The 22,634-nt window shown below is 40.3% G+C and overlaps 3 protein-coding genes across 38 annotated transcripts in view; all 3 read left to right on the top strand.

Moving 5' to 3' along the window:
• CTHRC1 (collagen triple helix repeat containing 1) overlaps nucleotides 1–22,634 on the top strand; it is a 403,863-nt gene that overhangs the window by 37,335 nt on the left and 343,894 nt on the right. The gene's annotated exons all lie outside the window — the stretch shown is intronic.
• BAALC (BAALC binder of MAP3K1 and KLF4) overlaps nucleotides 1–22,634 on the top strand; it is a 1,274,875-nt gene that overhangs the window by 1,063,505 nt on the left and 188,736 nt on the right. The window contains exon 1 of one of the 35 annotated variants that reach the window (XM_050800750.1): nucleotides 13,780–13,783. The exons of the other annotated variants lie outside the window; for them this stretch is intronic. The gene's annotated coding sequence lies outside the window, so the exon portion shown is untranslated. Of the gene's footprint in view, nucleotides 1–13,779; nucleotides 13,784–22,634 lie in introns of those variants that run through there. 35 annotated transcript variants of the gene reach the window in all.
• The window catches only part of ATP6V1C1 (ATPase H+ transporting V1 subunit C1), an 87,085-nt gene that overhangs the window by 34,684 nt on the left and 29,767 nt on the right, over nucleotides 1–22,634 (top strand). The window contains exon 1 of one of the 2 annotated variants that reach the window (XM_050800706.1): nucleotides 4,221–4,422. The exons of the other annotated variant lie outside the window; for it this stretch is intronic. The gene's annotated coding sequence lies outside the window, so the exon portion shown is untranslated. Of the gene's footprint in view, nucleotides 1–4,220; nucleotides 4,423–22,634 lie in introns of those variants that run through there. 2 annotated transcript variants of the gene reach the window in all.

Raw genomic sequence — 22,634 nt, 5'->3', positions numbered from 1 at the left:
GGGCTGGTAGAAAGGATGGATTGTATATCATTGAAGCAGAAGTAACGAACTATGAAGGCAGTCCAATTAAAGTAATACTAGCAACTTTAAAAATTATGTACAGTCAATGGTTTATCTTGGGGGCCTTGAAACAACATCTCCTGTGGCCTTAACACTCAGTGCGTTTCAGGGCCTGGGCATATGAGTACACAGCACTTACTAGGTTTGAAGGAAGACGCAAAGCAGGAGATGAAGAGGAGGGAGATGTGAGACTCTTTAGTATATCTGGAAAGTGATCTGCCCCTGGAAGTGGGTGCATTTCCACAAGAAAAAAATAAAACTTCTTGCTGATGAAAATCACGATGATGATGATGAAAAGGAAGAAGATTTTGATAAGGGGAAAGCTGAAGAAAAAGCTCTAGGGATCTATACAGGATACTCCATCCAAAAAATGCACAAAAATAAAACCAAAATAAAAAAGACTCAGAACTATCAAGATTAAGAATCCTTCAAAAACAGGGGGGAAAAACCTCTTAAAACACCAAAAGGACCTAGTTTTGTGGAAGACATTAAAAGCAAAAATGCAAGCAAGTATAGAAAAAGTTGGTTCTCTTCCCAAAGCTAAGTACATCAATTATGTGAATAATTCCTTCTGGATGACTGACTAGGAAGCTATTCACGATCTCTGGAAGTGGAAGAAGTCTCTTTAAGAAAATAGTTTAGGCCAGGTGCGGTGGCTCATGCCTGTAACCCTAGCACTTTGGGAGGCCAAGGTGGGCGGATTACTTGAGGTCAGGAGTTCAAAACCAGCCTGGCTAACATGGTGAAACCTCATCTCTCCAAAAATAAATAAATAAATAACAATACAAAAAATTAGCCAGGCAAAGTGGTGGATGCCTATAATCCCAGCTACTCGGGAGGCTGAGACAGGAGAATCGCTTGGACCTGGGAGGTGGAGGTTGCAGTGAGCAGAGATTGCACCATTGCGTTCCAGCCTGGGCAACAGAGTGAGACTCTGTCTCAAAAATAAATAAATAAATAAATAAATAAATATAATAGTTTAAACAGTTTGTTAAAATTTTCTCTTTTTTTTCTTTCAAAAAATTCTTTTAAACAAATAGTTCTTATAGAGACAAAAATTATCTGTCATTTCATTTCTATAACAGTTGATATCTGACTGTCCTTTTTATAATTCAGAGTGAGAAGTTCCCTACCGTGTTGGATAAATATTGTCCAGGTTCCATTGGCAAAAATGTGTTGTCCAAAATGCCCCTTTAGTTTTTAAAGATGAAACTCCATCCTTTGTTTTTTTTTTTTTTTTTTGAGAGAGTCACACTCTGTCACTCAGACTGGAGGGCAGTGGCACTATCTTGGGCTCACTGCAGCCTCTGGCTCCCGGGCTCAAGCGATTCTCCTGCTTCAGCCTCCCAAGTAGCTGGGATTACAGGCATGCACCACCACACCCAGGTAATTTTTGTATTTTTAGTAGAGATGGGGTTTCACCATGTTGGTCAGGCAGGTATCAAACTCCTGGCCTCAAGTGATCTGCCCACCTCAGCCTCCCAAAGTGCTGGGATTACAGGTGTGAGCCACCGTGCCTGGCTCTTTGATTGGTTTTCAGTATATATGTATGTATGGAATATTATGATAGGACATAGTAGTAGCTGTGGTCAGACAAATGGAAATCATGGGAAAACAAAAATATACAAGTGAAATAAGCTCAATATTTTAATAAAGGAAAAAATAAATTTTTTCCCTTGAAAAAGTTGTAAGAAAAAAACAAATCTTCTCGTATGCATCTTAGGAGTGCTTTAAACTTAGATGTTTCCAGATGAGTCGTGTTTAGATAGGTGGAAATGGAGGAAAAGGTGTGGCATGCCCATGGATATCTAGTATGCTTATATGCATAGTACAGTATTAAAAAAGTGAGTTGCTTCTCTGTAAAAACATATTACTTTACTATTAGAAACCATTGGAGAGCAATCATGCCCTGCTTATATTAAACATCTTTGCTAGATTCTTATTTGATTTTTTGAGATGGGGTCTTGCTTTGTTGCCCAGGCTGGAGCACATGGCGCACTCACTGCAGCCTCAGACTCCTGGGCTCAAGGGGTCCTCCCATCTTAGCCTCCTGAGTAGCTGGGACTATAGGCATGCACCACCATGCCCAGCTATGTTTGCTAAATTTTTAAGTGAGATACATTCAACTTCATAAAAATTAGAGCTAACATTTATTGAGCACTCTGTTTATACTGCCTCCCAAGTATAACATGGTAATTAAAACACTGGAGCCCAGGCACGATGGCTCACCCCTGTAATCCCAGCACTTTGGGAGGCCCAAGTGGGCAGATTACTTGATCTCAGGACTTGGAGACCAGCTTGGCCAACATGGGAAAAACCCGTCTCTACTAAAAATACAAAAATTAGTTGGGTGTGGTGGTGCACGCCTGCAGTCCTAGCTACTCAGGAGGGCGGGGCACAAGAATCACTTGAACCCGAGAGGTGGAGGTTGCAGTAAGCTGAGATTGCACCACTGCTCTCCAACCCAGGCGACAAAGCAAGACTCCATCTCAAAAAAACCCCGAAACTAAAAAAAAACCCCAAAAACATTGGAAAGTGCTGCGAGGTATAATTCAGTTTAGCAACTAAGAATCCAAGACAAATCCCAGCACTTTGGGAGGCCGAGGCGGGCGGATCACGAGGTCAGGAGATCGAGACCATCCCGGCTAACACGGTGAAACCCCGTCTCTATTAAAAATACAAAAGAAATTAGCCGGGCGTGGTAGCGGGCGCCTGTAGTCCCAGCTACTCCGGAGGCTGAGGCAGGAGAATGGCGTGAACACGGGAGGTGGAGCTTGCAGTGAGTAGAGATCGTGCCACTGCGCTCCAGCCTGGGCAACAGACCGAGATTCCGTCTCAAACAAAAAACAAAACAATACAAAACAAAAAAAAATCCAAGACAAAAAGTCTGCTTCAGGACCACACACAAGCACGAAGAAATCAAGATAGTTCAAGCATAGACCTAACAAGAAAAAAATTGCCTTTAGGCTCATTTTGTGATGGCAGATAAAAGCCTCTGGAATTCTGACAAGTTTGTGAAGCCATGTTACAGAACTGGTTATTGTAATTGCGTGAACTTCATCCAAAACTGGTGAAAGCATCAGGCTGGGGATAGTCTGGTGGTTGTTACTTTCTGTCCGACCTAATACTGAGGCTTTAAGAAATTCTGTGGTGAATTTCTGTAGGGGGACACAGCAGAAAAGGTGTAACATAGGTCAGAAAACCTGGGTCCTATAATATATAGTAATAATGACGACCATTTACTGGTTGTTTCCTAGGTACCAGGCATTGTGCTAACCGCATGCTTCATTTAATCCTTACAATACCTCTGTAAGGTATTTATTATTGCCACCACTTTGCAGGTGAATAGGCTGAAGTTCAGAGGTGTAAGGTCACACAACTAGTAAGCAGGAGAGCCTGGATTCAACACCTGGTGTCTATTCCCTTGTGCTAAACAACACCGTGCCCTCTGATTCTTCACTTTCCTCATCTGTAGATCTAAAAGGATTAAATTAGAAAATCTCAAAATTTCTACTGCTTCTAAAACTGTGTTCTAAATTACCACATTACTATCTATCTTCCAAAGCTAATGAAATATGCAGGGTTCCGGGGAGCTTGATACCTATTTTTCTCCAAAGGACATGATTTCCCCTGTCTACGCCTCTGTCCTAAAACCTTCTTTGGTTTCCCACTATCTAACATGGTTTCAACTATTTATGAGGCACTTTCGTGGCAAGGAGTGATTCTTCCCAGTGGACAATCCTAAGAACCAGCGCAGTGCTTGGCGCACAATAAATGCTCCATAGACCATTTATGAAATTAAGTCTAAGTGGACTTCAAGGAAAATGTGAATCTGCTGAAATGAACTACTAGCCAGGATATTAGGTAGAAAACCAGGCTGACGAAGAAAACCCCAAGTGGAGAAGCCCTTTTAGGGGGCTGGAGACAATTTCTGACCCGCAGAAACCTGAAGTGGAGTGCCGTTTGGCATGGTGGCGGTGACGTTTACAGGTGGCGGACAAAACGCCGCCTGCGACACTGGAAGAAGCGGAAAACCCCACCCATCCTGGAACAACCGCAACCAGCCCCAACGCTGGGGTCCCCTTGCCGCCCTATAGCCTCCTAGTCCCGCCCCTCTCCCAAGACCCGAGGGAGGCAGCGGCTGCGGCTGCGCAATGGCGCGCGCGTAGGCGGAGCGGCGCGCGCGCGGTCAGCTGACTGCTGGGCTGGCACGTGACTTGTTCTGTGGGCGCTGGGGTAGAGGAAGCCTTGAGGCCGGAGCTTAGGTCGGGAGGGGATGGAGCGCTGAGCCGATAGCGTCCGCCAGGCCGCCCGCCTCCGTACCTGTTACTGCTGTCACTTCCTCGTTTGACACCTTCCTGGGTCAGTGAGCGATGGCTCTCCCCGGATGGGGAGTCCTGGTCAGGCCGAAGCTTGCGCTGCGGTCGCCGTCTGGGAAGGACGGGGGTGGGTGCGGGGGCAGAGACCGTGGCGTTGGAGCTGGAGATGGCTGGGTGGCTGTGTCTGCTTTCTCGGCGCCAATTCACCGTCTGGGGCCTAGGTTCCGTCTCTAAGGAAGAGAAGGAGGGAAAAAGAGAAAGCTCTCGTGGGTAGTTAATGACAGCCTGAAAGGAGAGAGAGAGCGATTTGGCACCTTTCTTCTTGGGTAGGAATGCACGCCGCCTGATTGAGGGGGATGAAGTGACAGAGAGGTCCAGGTGAGGCTATGGAGTGGTGTGTGTGAGGTCACAGCTAGCTCAAGTGCCTTCACTGGGTGTGTGTGGGGGGGAGTTCGCGGGTGTCAGGGGGTCGGGGGTGGTGGATGACAGTTTGAAGGCCTAGTAGCCCCTCACTGCAGGCAGGGAGCCCTCACAGAGTACACAAGGTCCCTCTAGGAATGGGAAAGAAGAGGAATCCAGAGAACCCAACTATTTTTTAGTAGAATGGGGGAGGGTAGGCAAAAAACCAAAACAAAAACCTAGAAGAGAACTTGGTGAGAGTCACGTAAGGCATATTGAATCACTTGAGAAACAGGAGTGTGGGGGAAGCTAGTACTCTTTTCAGAGGAAAATTCTGATATGTTAGGGAAAAATCACATGCTTCAGTGAGAGCCCAGTACTTAGCACCGCTCTGGGAATGGAGCGGTGGGATGTAAACAGTCTATCCTTAGGAGTTCGCACTAATGTTGGAGAGAAAAGTCACACACAGGACACGTTAAAATACGATGCAGTTTATATATAATTACCAAAAAGAGAATGCGAAGTGCTTAGAAAGTGTGGAGCAACGACACGTGTAAACTGGCACTATGGGAAAATATTCTGGAGGAAAGAAAACTTGAGTCTTGGCAAGCCCTTAGGATTTGAACAGGTTGAGAGAAATGGGAGTAATTTTACAGATGGGGAAAGCCACAGTATTTGAAAGCCTGAAGATTGGGACAGGGAATGCTTCTTGGGGAGTCAGAAGTCTAGCTTTTGTAGTGGATTGCACTGTGGAGAAGTGGGAAAGAAAGTTGGGAGTCACGTAACGAGGACTTTTGAATGGTAGTCATTTACTTATTCATGCAAATAATGTGTATTGAATACATGCTATATGCAGGTACAGTGCTGATGGTAGGGTTTAGAAAATGGTCTTTATAGAGCTTACAGGCAAGCATAGGGGATGGATTTTAAAAATCAAGCGTGAAATGTGCTTTGAAGTAATAAGTGGTATGAAAGAGTGTACTAGGGGCATGTGTATTATGGAAGATTTAAAAAAGGCATTGCTAAGAATATGACTTTTTAAAAATTAAAACAATTTTGTTTATTTTCTTCATACCCTCGCCCTCTGAGAGGGTATGACTTTTGACCTGAGATCTGAAAAGAGACTGAAAAAGGAATGTGAAGGTGTGAATGAAAAGAACATTCCAGGCCTGTCAGAGTGGCTTATGACTGTAATCCCAACATTTTGGGAGGCTGAGGTGGGAGGATTGCTTGAGGCCAGGAGTTCAGGACCAGCCTGGGCAACATAGTGAGACCCCCGTCTCTACAAAAAATAAAAAAATAACTAGCTGGGAGTGGTGCGTGCCTGTAGTCCTAGCTGCTAGGAAGGCTGAGGCGAGAGGATCATTTGAGCCCAGTAGTTCGAGGCTGCAGTGAGCTATGATTATGCCACTGCACTCCCTCCTGGGAAACAGAGCTAGACCCCTGTCTGTGAAAAACGAAAAAGGAACGTTTCAGGCTGCAGCAACAGCGTATGTCAAGGCCCTGAAATGTGAAGAGGAAAAAAGCTTTTCAGCGTTTTTGAAAGGCTAGCGTGGCTGACACGGGGAGGGAGAGAGGCAGGTGGAGAAAGCTGGGGTCAGGCCAAGCAGAGCTTTTATTCTAAAAACAGAGGGAAGCCTGTAAAGATTACAGGCAGTGGATTGAGACAGGTTGTGGCTTTTTTTTGGGAATAATGGAGGGTGGCAAAAGTGAATGAGGGGAGACCCGCTCAGGGAAACATTGTTGTAATCCACTGAAGGATTTGAAGGCAGGATACCTTCTCTCTCCACTGAGGACTTAAGGAGAACGTTTAACTGTACTCACTTTTAGAGGGTTCAGGAGTTGGGGAAGGGAAAGAATGATTAGATTCTATCTACACCCTTCACAGGGTAGTTGTAACTACCCTCGAGGCAGTCCTGAAGTACATATCGGAGGCTCTTTTGCAAAAATTTGTTTTGGCTTTTCAAATTTATCCTTTTGTAAGGTCGTCTATTTCAGAATATCTTTTATTGAAATATGTTAGTTACAGGGAGGGATCACTTTCATGTCTATTTTGTTCTCACAGTTCTTTGAAAGACAGTGAATGAAAATGCTATTCTTTATATAGATGGCAACCTGGAACTAGAAACAGGTAAAGTGATTTGGCTGAGTCCGGAGTAACTGCCACAGTTTCTGACTGCTGATGTATTCCTGCTGATTACCTACACAGTACTAAAACCACAGTCACATCTAGAGAAAAGGGCGAGTTTTTTGAAGTGCACAATAGTCTTTGATTCAGCATTTTTTTTTTTTTTTTTTTGGCGAACTTCTCCCTGAAGATTCAGCACTTTTGATGAACTTTTTCTGGTAGAACAGCTTCAAAGGAATTGGCAGTGGTGGGCTGTGTCTTATCTGTAATCTTGGGTAGAGCTGTTCAATTTACAGTTCATCTGGAGGAGACAATGAACAACAAGGTGAACTGAAAGTGCTCCGGTTGTCAATCACAGTTCTTTGGCAACAAGTGAGTCTCAAATTATGCTGAAGAGTGAGTCTCAGGGTTCTGTCTCAGAAGTCCTGGATCTTTTTCTCTTTTGGTATACCTTGCAGGGACTAGGTAAAATCTAAAGAAACAGTACTCAGGATCTAACTAAATGTTGAGAGCTAGATAGTGTAATTCAGCTTTTAAAACTTGGCACTAAATACTCATTTTTATTTTTTTGGTATATTGGTCTTAGGAGCCTCATGTACATTAGTTTTTGCAACTTAAAAAGAAACTTTAGGGCTTCAAAAATCTGATTTTGTGATTATTTCCACAACTCGTGAGATAATACCATTGGCCAACTGGAATGCCAAAGTAAACCTTTGCCAAAGGTCTCCATGTAGTTCACCCATCCCTAAGCAGTAAGTTTTCTTTTGAACTTGATTCTGCTTAGGAGTACTACAGTTTTGACTGAGTACCTCCTACTTACAATTTTGCTCTTGGACATATTTAAATCTATCTACAGGTTACACCTTTTTCACTCTTTGGATGTGCAATTATATATGATTTTATTTATAAATTAATTCATGTTAGATTTCCATTTTTCATCAATTTTTTAAGACAGAGTATAAACATTAGCATAGTGCCCTTGGGAAGCTTAGGCAATAAACCAAGGCAATCTAAAATTTCCTATTGACGTGAGTGATTCTTGGAACTAGAAATTTCAAACTATATTCTTGATGCTGAAACAGAATTTTTTTCCAGCGGTACATCTACTTCTAACATTATACCATATGCAAATGTGCTATGCATTTATTGAGTTAAAAAAATGAGCCAGGTAGGCAGTGGAGGAGAGGTGCTCTGGTTATATCAGGGGATGAAAGTATTAACTGTATATCTAAAATGTGGGGGTTGTGTGTGTGTCTGTGTGAGTATGTGTGTGTATTTGAAAATGCTAGGTAAGTGATGTTTTATAGAAAGGGATCAATGTATCTTCTAAGGTATTTTAAGCAGACTATCAAGGAATAAGAAGTTATAAATTAAGGCATGTTAACAGGTGGTTTAACTTTACCATGAAAGGTTTTCCTTTTGAATCAGCCCATAGTTTAGTGTTTCTGTGTGGGTGCTATTGGCAGTTTGGAGGTCTGTTTCGCCCCTCCCACTAAATGCTGATTAGCGATCTCCACACTGGGACAACCCAAAATGCTCCCATACATTTCCAAACTCCTCCTCGAGGAGAGAGGCACCATTTGGTTGCAAAACATGCATGTGGTGTCATTGTTTATTTGTTGGGCAACTATTAAGATGTTGAGGATACAGAGGTTAAAAATATTTTAATAAACTGCATATAATGGAATTCAAGTAATTTAAAATCCAGTTTTTGATATTTTAATGTAACTCCTTTAGTATAAAATTACTGAAACTATATCCTAATATTTATTTGAGGCACTTGTCTTTCATAAAACTGCATGAATAACTCAAATAGAGTCCCCTCAATCTCAATAAAATGTAGTCACTAACTGACTTTGGGCAACTAATTTCACCAGCTGTTCCCTCGTTTGCAAGTGGGGGTGGTGATAACATCTCTTTTGAAGGAATTAAGTACAAAATTGCTTCAGTAGATGGAAGTGCTTATCACTGGGCACCACACATGGTACATATTCAGTGTTATCTGTAAACAGAATCTCAACCTTACTTAGAGTCATGAATTGGAGAAAACTAACTTATCTTAAAGTCTTTAAGTTGGTGAATTTCATGCCAAAATACATTGTATTAGAGATACACCTTCTAGCAGAATGTGGTACTATACTCCAGTCACTATTATAAATTACCGGCCCTGAAGAAAAGGGAAGTCATGTTTTGTGAGCCATGAGTGTAGATTCAGGGAATCCCCTGGCATGGAAGGAATTATTTGCCCTCTGGGTTGCTGCTGAGTTGCCTGTGCAGAGGAGGAGTCTCTAGAAGCTGAGAAGGTTTTGGTGATTACTTGCAGTAATGGGTGTTTGACAGGGCCCTCCTGGCCACGTCTGCCAATTCAGCAGCTTTACCAGAAGTTACTAGAAGTTTTTCCAGCATTGTATTGTGTCTGTGTTACATCCCCAACCCCACTCCACGATGTCACAGTGTGTTTCCAGTTTTTATGATAGGCATCTATGTGAAAGTAAGGCTTTGCTTTTACATATTGCTTTCTAGGCAAATGTGGAATAAAAAAAATTGTAGTTGTTGATAAAATGTATCTAATAAAGATTAAATTGTCTTTCATATTTAAGTATACTTATGGCAATAAATTATGGTAGACTTAATAGGATTATAGAGCATTTATAAGTGTTGTTTCCATTGAAAACAAAGCATGGAATATTTAAGATTTATTTAAGAACGGCGGGGCCGGGCATGGTGGTTCACGCCTGTAATCCCAGTGCTTTGGGGGGCAAAGGCGGGCAGATCCCTTGAGGTCAGGAGTTCAAGAGCAGCCTGGCCAACATGGTGAAACTCCATCTCTACTGAAAATACAAAAAATAGCTGGGCATGGTGGCTCGTGCCTGTAATCCCAGCTACTCAGGAAGCTGAGGCAGGAGAATTGCTTAAACCCAGGAGGCAGAAGTTTCAGTGAGCCGAGATCGCGCCAATGGCACTCCATCCTGGGCGAGGAGTGAGACTCTGTCTCAGAAAAACAAACAAACAAACAAAAAAAAACTACATCATATATTCTGACAATTTAAACATCTCATTTCATATGAATCGTGGAAGTATTCCTTGAAAGGTAAAGTTACTGAAAATGTTTAAACAAATTGTATTGTGTGCAAGCCCCTGCCACAATCCCAATTAAGATGCTTCTGTTTTGAAGGATAGAATTTTTACATTCAAAGAGGAAATAGTTATTTTTACTTTTTATTTGTATGGTGTTAGTGATTTCTAGGGTAGGATGTGGCAACTTTTTACCTGAGTGGATTGTGGTAAATGTTTCCCATAGATCAGTTCTGTTAAAAGTTGATGTATACATTTAGAAGACTAAATGATACTTCACTGATAGCTGAGGTATGCCTTCTTATGCTTCTTAAAATAAGCTGCTTTAGTAAACTTGGTATTTTCAAGTATTGAAAAGGAAGTTGTTTTGCATGGAGACTACCTTTTAGGCTTAATTTATTGTGAAATTTAATTTACCGTGAAAGGTGATTGCATTTCAGAGACCATGGTTTGGTTTTCTTGAAAGCATTAAAATCAGTTAAGTGTTGGAGCGCTTAGTGGAGTGCGGTACTGTTTTCTGCAGTTGCCCCTATCTTGGGTCAATCCCATACCTTCCATTCACAGAAGCAGTGCCAGCAGCTGTCTTGTGCAGGTTTATAACCCCCGCCCCACCACCACCACACACACACCTTTTGTGTTGTAATTGTTGTTGTTTTGTTGTCTTTGTATGCAAATCAATTGTGGTAGGAAAATAATCCATAGCCTTCAAACTCTCAGAAGTGGGAGATAAAGTAAATGAAATTAACAGTCCCAGAGCTTTGGATCCAGGTTTTTTTGTTTTTTGTTTTTTCCCTTTCCCCTTTCCTCACACTTTTTTCCCTTCCATGTTGAAAAATAATTGTTACTTTTTTTTTTTTTAAGCAGCACACTTATTGCAGTCAGACAAAATAGAAGTGCCTACAGAATTGACTAGTGTTTCCCTTTTACCTGCCTGTATCTTCAGTGTTTTTTTCTGTCTTGACATCTGTATGAAGTCTTCCTCCCACCCTCCCTGCACACACACAGACCTGCCTACTCATAAGACCTGCCACTCTCTCCCACCCCCAGTTGTAAGCTCCATGAGGACAGGTTCTACATTTTATTTGTTTCTCAGAGCCTGCTACAGTTTTGGGAACTTAAGCACCCAAAATATTTTGTGAGATGAATAAGAGCTTAAACTGAGAACAGTTACAGTCAGATGAGATGTGTGACAAAATATAAAATAGATGTCTGCCTGATGCTGTTAATGACATGAGTGTAAGTAGACATGTGGGAGAAGTAGTGGAATTACAGTAACAGGTTTTGTGCATGGATGGACTTAGTTGGGAAAATCATTTTGTTAAGGGAGGCTTGGGTTGGCTTAAACTGGAAGAGAGAAGTTTGTTTTGTGCGAAACAAGCAAAGGCAGAATAGGAAAGAGAAAGGAGACCTGGGGTCAAGATGGATTAAGAGAGCTCAGGAGGAATGCGAGGACAAGGCAGAAAAACTCAGACAGGGACACTAGTAGTGATGACAGTAAAGATTGGCAGATTTGAGTTTTGTTTCCAAGAAAGAAGCAGGACTAGGGGTGTATATTTTTGTGAGTTGTTCAGCCTTCTGTCCATAGCCTTCAAGAGTATTGCCATTTCTTGTAACTTTAAATATACTGTATAATCATAGAAATGCCTGTTTTGTTATAATGGTTCTGAAATTTGAGTGAATTACCTGAGGGACTTAAAATAGAAAAAAAGAATACTGGGCCTCACCTAGTATAGGTTCAGGTAATGAGTATAGGAGCAGAAGAGGATCCTGGATATTGCAATCCAATCCTCTCGTTTTACAAGTGAAGACATTTATGCAGACAATTATATGCAGAACTGGGATTAGATTTCGAGTCTTCAAATCCTCAGCGCAGTGCTCTGGCAATTACATTGTGCTTCCTGAAATTGACATTTGAGTTTCCTTTGGCTGTGATTCCCAGTCAGGTAAAAGGACTGTTTACCAACTTTGATCACATCTTCAGAGGTAGCTGCAATTAACCACATTTGCCCTTCTCTTTTGTATGAACTCCAGGACTCTTTGTTATAATGCCATTTAATGGTCTCTAAACTTTTCAGTGTTTTCAATTATGAGGATACTGCCCTAATAAAGCTGTGGTGGGGCATTTTTGTGTGTGTGTTTACATGTAATAATTTATTATTAAAGAATTAGGAAAAAGAAATATACAGAAAGGATGAAAACAAATGTTCATAATCACTCCCAAGAGATAATTGTTAACAGTTTTTTTTTTTTTTAATAATTTAATGTTTATACCTATACATATCCTTATTTCCTTTCTTAAGATTGGCATAGCTAGGTCAAAGGATATGCACATTTTGTGTGTTTTGATAAATATTTCCAAATTGTGTTCCAGAAATTGTCCATCTTTTGTTTCTTTTTTTTTCTTTTTTAGACAGAGTCTCTCTCTGTCACCCAGGCTGGAGTGCAGAGGTGTGATCTTGGCTCACTGCAACCTCCGCCTCCTGGGTTCAAGTGATTCTCCTGCCTCAGTCTCCCAAGTAGCTGAGATTACAGACGTGTGCCACCACATCTGGCTAGTGTTTGTATTTAGTAGAGATGGAGGATTTCACCCTGTTGCCCAGACTGGTCTTGAATTCCTGTCCTCAGGTGATCCACCCACCTCAGCCTCCCAAAGTGTTGGGATTACAGGTGTGAGCCACTGAGCCCAGCCCATCTGTTGTTTCTCATCTGCAGAATTTTCTTGGGCTCTCGTGTAATATACAATTATTTTAGATTATTTTAGAAATAGATGATGCAGTGTATTTAAGATATATCTTAGGTATTTTATTAATGATGACAAGTTGTTATAGCTATATTAATGCTCTATTTTATTTTATTTTTTAAAAAAATTTTTTGAGATGGAGTCTTGCTTTATCGACCAGGCTGGAGTACAGTGGCACAGTCTCGGCTCACTGCCACCTCTGCCTGCCGGGTTTAAGTGATTCTCCCACCTCAGCCTCCTGAGTAACTGGGACTACAGGCGTGCACCACCATGCCCAGCTAATTTTTGTATTTTTAGTAGAGACAGGATTTTACTATGTTGGCCGTAGTTGGTCTCGAACTCCTGAGCTCAAGTGATCCACCTGTCTTGGCCTCCCAAAGTGCTGGGATTAAAGGTGTGAGCCACTGCACCTGGCCTATTAATGCTTTTAAATAAATTTATATTTTACCCATCAAGATAACACGCCTTACATCTGCAGATTAATGACACATAAGTAAATGTTGGAGACATTTATTCAAGCTGCAGCTGTTTTTCTTTTTAAACAGAAATGAACATTTTCCTTGTTAGTACAAAAGCAATACATGTTCATTGTGTTCCATTTTTCACAAACACAGTAGTACACCAGTCTTTTAGCCTAGATTTGGTAAATTTTTGCCTTTTATTGTTGTCAATCTTGTTTTCTGTTAAATGTTAAGACATGGGGCTGAGAGAGGCTGGGAGGTTGTGGCTGAATCCCTGCATAGAAACAAACAGAACAATTAGCAAAACCGAACACTTGTGAATAATACGTACAACAAAACTAGATGAGACTTTAGTTTTTGTCTGCAGTGGAGTAACTGGTACCATATTTGCTTTCCCACCATAAACAATTACAAATCTGCACAAGATATATTAAAAAACTGCTTCCAGACATCAGACAATAGGCAGTATGGGAGCTGAGAAAAAGGAAATGAGTAATTCCTCCTGCTTTTTCCTGTAGATACTCTCTGCACCATGTTTTAGGAAGCGGACACCCATGCAGAGCGTCTTGGTCTTGCTGAGTCGAGGAGACTGGACTTGGGGAGGGTTTATCTGGATGAAATTCGCAGGTGGGATTGACAAAGAGAGGGAGCTAGGAAGAGAAATAAACACCAGAAACTTAAAGGGGGATCTCTGCAGGAGCGCTAACAACGAATGACTAAAGAGCTTTAAAGAATTGACAGAGCTTATGGTGCTGGGAGGCATTTGAATTCTGACCACATATGGGGGAGAGACCTTATTGAATACCTGGGACATTCAATAGAATCCCCAAAAGGTCAGACCTCAGTATTAGAGACTAAGTTAGCCCTAGAGTAAGGCCTTAGATCTGTCCTAACAATGTTTGAAAACAAGCCTTGGGTGGATCAAGCTGATCCTCTGCTAACTTACTGCCCACCAGAACAAAGTACAACACTCTTAAAAGGAAGACAGCAAAGTCCAGTGATAAACAGTGCAACATTTTTACAAATATGCTCAGTGTTTTAACAGAAAACATAAACATAATGAGGAAAGAAATGGAAGATATTTTAAAAATGGAACTTAAAGCAAAAAAATACATAAGAAGTGAAATATTCACTGGTGAGAAGAATAACAGATTAGATACTCCAAAGAAAAGGTCAGCAAACTAGAAGATACAGCAAGAGACTGTTAGTCGTATTTGTTGCCATAAAGGAATCTGTAAGACTGGATAATTTATAAAGAGGTTTCTTTGGCTCACAGTTCTCTAGGCTGTGCAAGCATGGCATCCAGATCTCAGCCTCTGTTGAGGCTTCAGGAAGCTCTTGAGTCATGGCAGAGGGGAAGGGGAGCAGGAGTGTCACTTGGTGAGAGAAGGAGCAAGAGTTAGGGAGAAGGTAACGGTCAGATCTCATGACAACTTCTTACTATGGGGAGGGCATCCTGTTTTTAACAATAAGATTTCAAGGTAGCTTATTACTCCAGGGAGAGCACCAAGCCATTTATGAGGGATCTGTCCCAATGACCCAGACAGCCACCAGGCCCCAGCTCCAACAATGGGGTATTTATTCAACATGAGATCTGGGGAGGACAGACATCCAAACTATATCACTATCCAAAATAAAACACAGTGAGAAAAACAACTGAGAAAAATGAATGAAAGCTCAGTGACCTGTGGAGCAGTATCAAGTAGTTTAACATACATGTGATCTTGTATGTTAAAAGAAGGAAGTGAAGGCAAAAACATTTGAGAAAAAATAATGGCTGAAAACATTTCAAATTTGATGAAAACTATGAATGGATCCAAGAAACTCAACAAACTCCAAGCAGAGTAAATACTTGTGACCTTGGGGTAGGCAGATTTTTCACATGCTACAGAAAGCCTATCTTATAAAACAAACAAACAAACAAAAATAAACTGATAAATCGGACATTGGCAGAATTGCATACTTCTATTCAAAAGCATCATTAAGAAAAGTCAAGCCACAGACTGAGAGAAAATATGTCAATATGTATATTTCACAAGGAAGTTGTGTCAAGATCATATAAAAATTTTGTGGAACTCAATAAGTGAATCCGGTATTCTAAAAACTGGGCAGAAGACTTGAATAGAAAATATACAAATGGCAAATAACATGAAGAGCCCCTGAACTTCATTAGTCCGATTAGAAATGCATCATGAAAATGCAACATAACCCTGCAACCCACTGGAATGGCTAAAAATGAAAAGACGAAGAACACTGAGTGTTGGTGGAGCGTCTGGAGCCTGAGTACCTTGCTGTTGGGAATATAAAATGTTATATATCTGCTTTGAAAAACAGTTTGTCAGTCTCCTCTCCCCTCCCCTCCGTTCACCTCCCCTTACTTTTTTTCTTTTTCTTTTTCTTTTCTTTCTTTCCTCACTCTGCCGCCCAGGCTGGAGTGCAGTGGCATGGCTCACTGCAACCTCCACCTTTTGGGTTCAAGCAGTTCTTGTGCCTCAGCCTCCTATGTAGCTGAGATTACAGGCCTGCACCACCACACCTGGCTAATTTTTGTAATTTTAGTAGAGACGGGGTTTCAGCATGTTGGCTAGACTGGTCTTGAACTCCTGGCCTCAAGTGATCCACCTGCCTCAGCTTCCCAAAGTGTTGGGATTATGGGTGTGAGCCACCATGCCTGGCCAATTTCCTATAAAATTAAATATACATTAATCATTCAACTTATAAATTCTACTTTTAGAACTTTTTATCCAAGATAAAAATATATCTTCACAGAAAGCTTTGTAGAGGAATGTTCATAGAATCTCTATTCTTAGTGGTCCCAAACCAGTAGTAACAATCCAAATGTTCATCAACTGGTGAATGTATGAACAGACTATAGTAGATGTATGCGATAGAATACTAAGTAATAAAACAGATTGAACTACTAATACACACAACATGGACAGATACCAAAGACTTGCTGAGCAAAAGCCAGATACAAAAGAGTATCTAATGCATGCTTCCATTTACAAGGAAATTCTAGATCAGGCAAAACTAATCTATAGTGACAGAAAGCAGACCAGCATTTGCCCAGGTTTGGCAGTGAGGTAGGGATTGACTGGACTGAGTGTGAGGGAAGGTTTGGGGATGATAGAAGTGTCCTTAGTGTTGGTTTTGACAGTGCGCAGACAGATGTATACATTTGTCAAAAACTCATCAAACTCTTATTATGGGTGCATTTAATTCTATATACATTATATTTTAATGAAGTTGATTTTATAGAAAACAGTGGAAGTGAGGGAAGCTAACCAACTATAATCCAGGTGCTTGATGTTATCTCATTTAATCCTCACAGTAGTTTTTATTGAAGAATATTCAGCAAATATTTTCTGAGATTCTACCATGCTGGTCTCTATGCCAAGTACTGAGGATAAAATGATGAGCAAAAACTATCATGATTTCCACTTACCCTCTTGGGCAGTTTATTTGAAAGACAGATACTAGTAAAAAGTGCCCCCCCCCAACCCCCAGCGAAATACTGCAAAGAAGGTGCTATGAGAGCATATAATACATTCATCCTTAGCATATATGTTCTCATATATGATCTATGATGAGACACATACTACATAATGTATCTTTTATAATATATAAGATGCTTTATGTGCCCCAGTTTCTTTGTAACTACTACCCCTCTACTGGGGTTTCTCTAACTACTAAATGAGTTCATACATGTGAAGTGTTTTGACTGGTGCTAGTAGATAGGAAGTGCCCAGTAAGTGTTGGCTGCTATGAACATTTGACAGTTCTAATTGTCTAATATTGCAGGGGTACACCTGTGCTAACTCAGGGAACGCTGGAGTAGGACTGCGTATTGGGGAAGAGATCATAAGTTTGACTAGAAGTGTTGGGTTTTAGCTGCTTTTGAGACATCCACGTGGAAAATGTCTTGTAGTCAGATGTGGATACTGGTTGGGTACAACTCTAGATGCTGCAGAGGGCCCTGGGCTGGAGACATACATTTCAGAAAGTGTCCAGCATCTAGACTAGAATTGCCTCAAGTGTAGAGGAGATCATTAAGAAATGTGCTATACACACATTCACACATACACACATACACACACACACACATACACACGGACATAGACCTGGATCTGAGCCTTGAGAAACTACCATTTAATCAGGGTGCCTTTTTGATCATCATCGCCTCTGTTTAGCATGATTTGCTACATTTAGGCCAGACTTCCTTTGTATTCAAGATAAAATAAAGGGAAATAATTATGAATAAAAACGAGCAGTGAAGGAGGTGGTGTCAGGTTCTTGGTGAGTTGATGACAAATGGCCACCAATTTTTACAATTTGTTTCCTTGCAGCTGAGAAAAAAAGGGAAATATGTTTAGCAACATGGATCCCATTTTCCGATGAATAAAAACCATACATACTCATCTGCAAAGATAATTTTTGTTTGAAACTAAACTTAAATTGTTCTTAAATTTCAAGGATTTTTTTTTTTTTTTTTTTTTTGAGACGGAGTCTTAGTCTGTCACCCAGGCTGGAGTGCAGTGGCTCCATCTCGGCTCACTGCAACCTCTGCCTCCCGGGTTCAAGTGATTCTCTTGCCTCAGCCTCCTGAGTACCTGGGATTACAGGCGCATGCCGCCATGCCTGGCTAATTTTTTTGTATTTTTAGTGAAGACGTGGTTTTGCCATGTTGGGCAGACAGGTCTTGAACTCTTGATCTCAGGTGATCTGCCTGCCTCAGCCTCCCAAAGTGCTGGAATTACAGGCGTGAGCCACTGTGCCTGGCCTCAAGGAGAAATTTTTTTACCTGACTTGTGTGACAAGTTGACAGTGGACATTGTTTAAAAATGGAAAAAACAGATTTTGCAAAATACTTATGATGTTACTGTCATAGGAAGTTCTTACATTCCTCCTTAGGTACTTAAGTAGCTTGTCTTTCCTATTAGGCTCTTTACTGAGAGTTAGTTTGCTTTGATGAGGGGTAGAAGAACTGAGGCCATGGCTTTGCCTGAAGTACAGATAGGTTCTTTATCAAACCCTCTTTTTTGTATCTTTGACTTTATTCACCCTTGACATAAAAGACAAAAGCTTACTTAGGAACCTGCAGCTCTACCAATTTTTAATTTTTACTGTAAAGTAAGGGTTTTCTGGAAGACTAAAAAACACATTTAAAAAACGTGAATATTTTTGCCTTTGTTTTATCTCTAATCAGACTTTTTGTTTGGTTCCATCGTTGTTATATTTGAATTTGAATTTTATTAATTCAACAGGCATTTATTAAGTCCCTGCTATTGCCAGGAATTTAGTGTATTCTGGCTCTCAGGGTTTCACAGAGAAGATGATATGATTCTAGCTCTTCAGGATTTCTCAGTAAGGTGGAGAGGAAAATATGTTATAAAAATGAGGGAGAATATGATGAGTGCGTAGTAGGGGCATTTATAAAGTATGAGTAAGCAAAGGATATTTCCCATCTGGGATATGGGGGAGAGTCTTGGGAGGTAGGATGAGGTGGGGCAGCAGCAAATACAGTCACCCCCAGAAAGGGCGGCCGCATGGAAAGGGGAAGGTCTAGGTACATTATTTTATTCATACTTTCCGACAGCTGGGTGAAGAGAGGTGTCATATTTCCACTTCACAGATGAGGAAACTAGTTAGAGGATAGAGTCAGAGTTTTAACTGTTGCAGGACTCCAAAGTTTGTGTTCCTTCCTCCATGATCTGGCAGGTCCCTTGAATCTCTAGTATCTGGTCTCTAGTCTCAAAGTATACTTTGAATCTTGAATTTTGTGTGTGTGTGTCCTTTTGTTTGGAGGAATGATTGTTCCTTCTAGGAGGTAGGATAGTTTTGGATGCTGGGCAATGCTGCTTTAGAAATTGTGATGATCTAGGATGAAGGGAACAAGTAAAGGAAGCTTGGATCCCTTTATCAGAATTCACCGTACCAACAGGGTGCTCTGAGCCTGGAACCAAACATAGGGTGAAGGTGGTGTTGAAGCTTACATGTGGATCGCTCTTCAAAGAGGACAGCCCAGGCGTACCAGACCACAGAACATTCTTTTCTCCTAGTGTGACACAATAGAGAGAATGTGGCCTGTAGAGTCAAACACAACTGAATTTGAACCCCATCTGCTAGTCTTGAAACCTTGGGTAAACTACTGACCTCTCTGTGTATTACTGCCTATCTCATGGGTTGTAGTGATAATGGAAGTGATGTATGAGAAGTGAAAAGCACGGCATCAGACTTAGAAGGCACCTTTTCCTTCCTTTCTTCCTCATCTTCTAACACCTAGACTCTAGGGAGGTCTCACTTAAAAGCTAGAATTATGAGCACAGTGGCTCACACGTGTAATCTCAGCACTTTGGGAGGCTAAGGCAGGAGGATTGCTTGAGGCTGGAAGTTTGAGACCAACCTGAGCAACATATCAAGACTCCATCTCTACAAAAAATAGAATTTTTTAAAAGCTAAATTAGAGAACTTCTATAATATTTTTAGACTATAGTTTTGTTCAGAATTTATCATGACATTATTTCCTTTGATCCTAATAAAAGCTCAGTAAAGTAGATAGGGCAGGTATTATTTATAGATGAGAAATGAGGTCCTCTTTCCTATTCCTTGAAATCCTCTGAAAGCCTGTTAGAAGGAAAGATTTTCTGGAACTCTTAAGTAGTATGATAGTGACATCTACTGTAATAGCTCATATTATTACAATCTTTGAGGAAGCAGCAGTTTAGATAATTTAGCACTATCATCAGGAAGAATTTAACGGTTGACTTTACTACCTGCCATTTTGGGAGGAAAGGAGATACAAAAATTTGTCATTAAATATACTAACAGAAAACCACTTGCATAAAATTATTATAACAAAATCTCAATTTTCCAGAAACCACGATCACTTAGAAGATCTGGATTACTAAAATTAGAGGTTTAAAGCTGCTATTAGATTTTCTAATAACTGAAAATGTTAAAGTTCAAGATAGTTTGTGCTAAAAAAGCTAGATTCGGTAAGTGCAAGAGTATTAACTGGAAGAAACCAGAGATAGGTGGTGAGGTGATCCAGGTGTTGCGAAGAACAGGGACAGGATGACAAGAGGGCAGGAGATAGGTCCACGAGATTTCAGCAGGAATTTATTTTTAAAAGCAACTTCTTGAGATAGGTTCTGGAGTTAGTATAGGTATAGCCTGAGCCTTGCAACATTATGCAGTTAGATTGTTGAACATATTGACCCCCAAATACTTTTTTAAATTGATTTTTTAAAAATAAAAATAATTAAAAAAAAATAGAGACAGGGCCTCGCTGTGTTGACCAGGCTGATCTTAAACTCCTGAGGTCAAGTGATCCTCCTGTCTCAGGATCCAAAAATACTTTTAAAACAAATCCTAAACTCTAAAAGCATTGTCTGCAATGCAATGTATTATACTTGGTCATAAGAAGATATAAACAGACTAGTAAGCATTTCTACTAGGTGTAAAACAAAAAGGTTGTACTTTGAGGATTAATTTGGTATCTAGATTATTCTCTGAATATCCCCTTTTAAAGTTTACTAAAATTTTTTTTTAAATAAATTTGCTCTGCAATGTTATGTTTTAACTTGTAAATTAAATACATTCTTGTAACAATTGTACAAATATTTAGTTTTGAAGTATTTCAGATATACAGAAAAATTTTAATATTGCAATTAATGACATCCATGCAGATTAGCAAGTATTAACATTTTGCTATATTTGCTCAATTTTTTTAATGAAATCTTACGAAACTAAAGCTCCTTTCTCCTATGCATATTTTAGTATTTTCAGTAAGTGTATATAACTCTGAACAATATATACTATTGTGTGTTTTTCAGTTGTGGAAATAGAAACTTATTCTGCTGGTAGGAACTTAAGTTGGTAGAGGCTTTGGAGAACAGTTTGGCAATACCAGAAGAGTTGGCAGTGGTGTGTGTTAGTTGTCTCATGCTGCACAACAAACAACCCCAAAACTTATTGGCTTAAAACAGTGATTTCTTATTTCTCCTAATTTTGTGGGTTGCTGGGGTAGTCCCTCTGTTTGTTTTACCTGGACTCATTGATGCAGCTGCATTCAGCTGGGAGATTGGCTGGGCTGGAGGGCTCATAATGGCCTCAGTCACATGTCTGGTGGTTCATGCTGGTTGTTGGTTCTCTACACTTGCAATAGGCTAAACTGGCTTCCTTATGTGGTAGTCTGAGGGCAGTGGTCCAAGACACAAGACCTCTTGAGGTCTGAGCCCTGAACTTGCATAGTGTGGATTCCATGTGTTTTGTTGGTCAAACCAAGTCACCAGCTCCACCTTTTGATGGAAGGAGTGGCAGAGTCACACTGCATAGAAGCATGGAAAGACATGTCGCCACTATCTTTGAAGACATATCCTATAACTCAGCTATTTTACTTTTATCCCAGAGAAAATCTTTCATAGATAGAGACATGTACACATTGTTCACAGCAGAATTGTTTATAATAGCAAAAAAGTAAAAACAATTGAACAGTCATTCCAGGAAGAAGCAGATAATAAATTTTAGTTTACTCATATAATAGAATATTATATATCAATTAAAATTAATGATCACTGGATAATTCTAAAAATAGGTTGAACGAAAAAATCAGGTTGGATAAGAGTATGGTAGTATAATAGCCTTCAAGTTCAGTATTTGAAGTTTCTCAGGTAGGCTAATGAAGATTTTGCTTTTGCTTCTGTTTTGAAATCAAAACTGATCTTTGGATGGTCTCATTAGAGCGTGGGGCTCACGAGTAGCTTCCATCCTTGAATGGCCAGTTCAGCTGTGCTGTTCTCTGACCAGACTGGCTGTCACTAAAAAGCTTGTGTTTAACTTCTTGGCCATTTGGGAAAGTGTAGCTCTTTCATTTGAGAAGGTGTAGGTAGAGCTGATAAAGGTTTAACTTCATCAGTAATGTCAGAAAAGTCCGCGTACAGTACAGTTTCTTTTAAAATTTTTTTTTTCTAGAATATGGTTTCTTAACATATTCATTTGATACCACCGTCTACATCTGTACCGGGTTTAACCTCCATTTCTTACCTGTAAATGGGAAGCATGATATTTACCTCGTAGAGGTGTTGGGAAGATGAATTGAGCTAATAATGCATTTATAGCAGTACTTTTTATATGGTAGATCCTCTCTAAACAGTAGTTAGAAAAATTAACAAGTATATAGGATGACATCTATGTTAAGTTCACTTTCAAAGGTATTGTAATGGGTAGGTAGCATTGATTACCTAATCATAGGTACTTTAATTAAAACGGACTACTGTAATTATGAAAGTCCATTATGATTAACTATAATACTTTACATTTTAAAGGAAAGTTACATTTACAAACTTTTTTCACCTTAATTATCTGATTTTGTTGTCAGGACAACTTCGTAAGATAGTTATGTTCAATTTAGAGACATTAAATATTAGTTTCAGGAGAGATTAAATAAGCAG

This window comes from Macaca thibetana, chromosome 8 (assembly GCF_024542745.1).
Source record: "Macaca thibetana thibetana isolate TM-01 chromosome 8, ASM2454274v1, whole genome shotgun sequence".
In the NCBI taxonomy this organism is placed as follows: domain Eukaryota; kingdom Metazoa; phylum Chordata; class Mammalia; order Primates; family Cercopithecidae; genus Macaca; species Macaca thibetana.
Note: the sequence above shows the minus strand (reverse complement) of the source record. Positions and strands in the feature narration are given on the sequence as shown.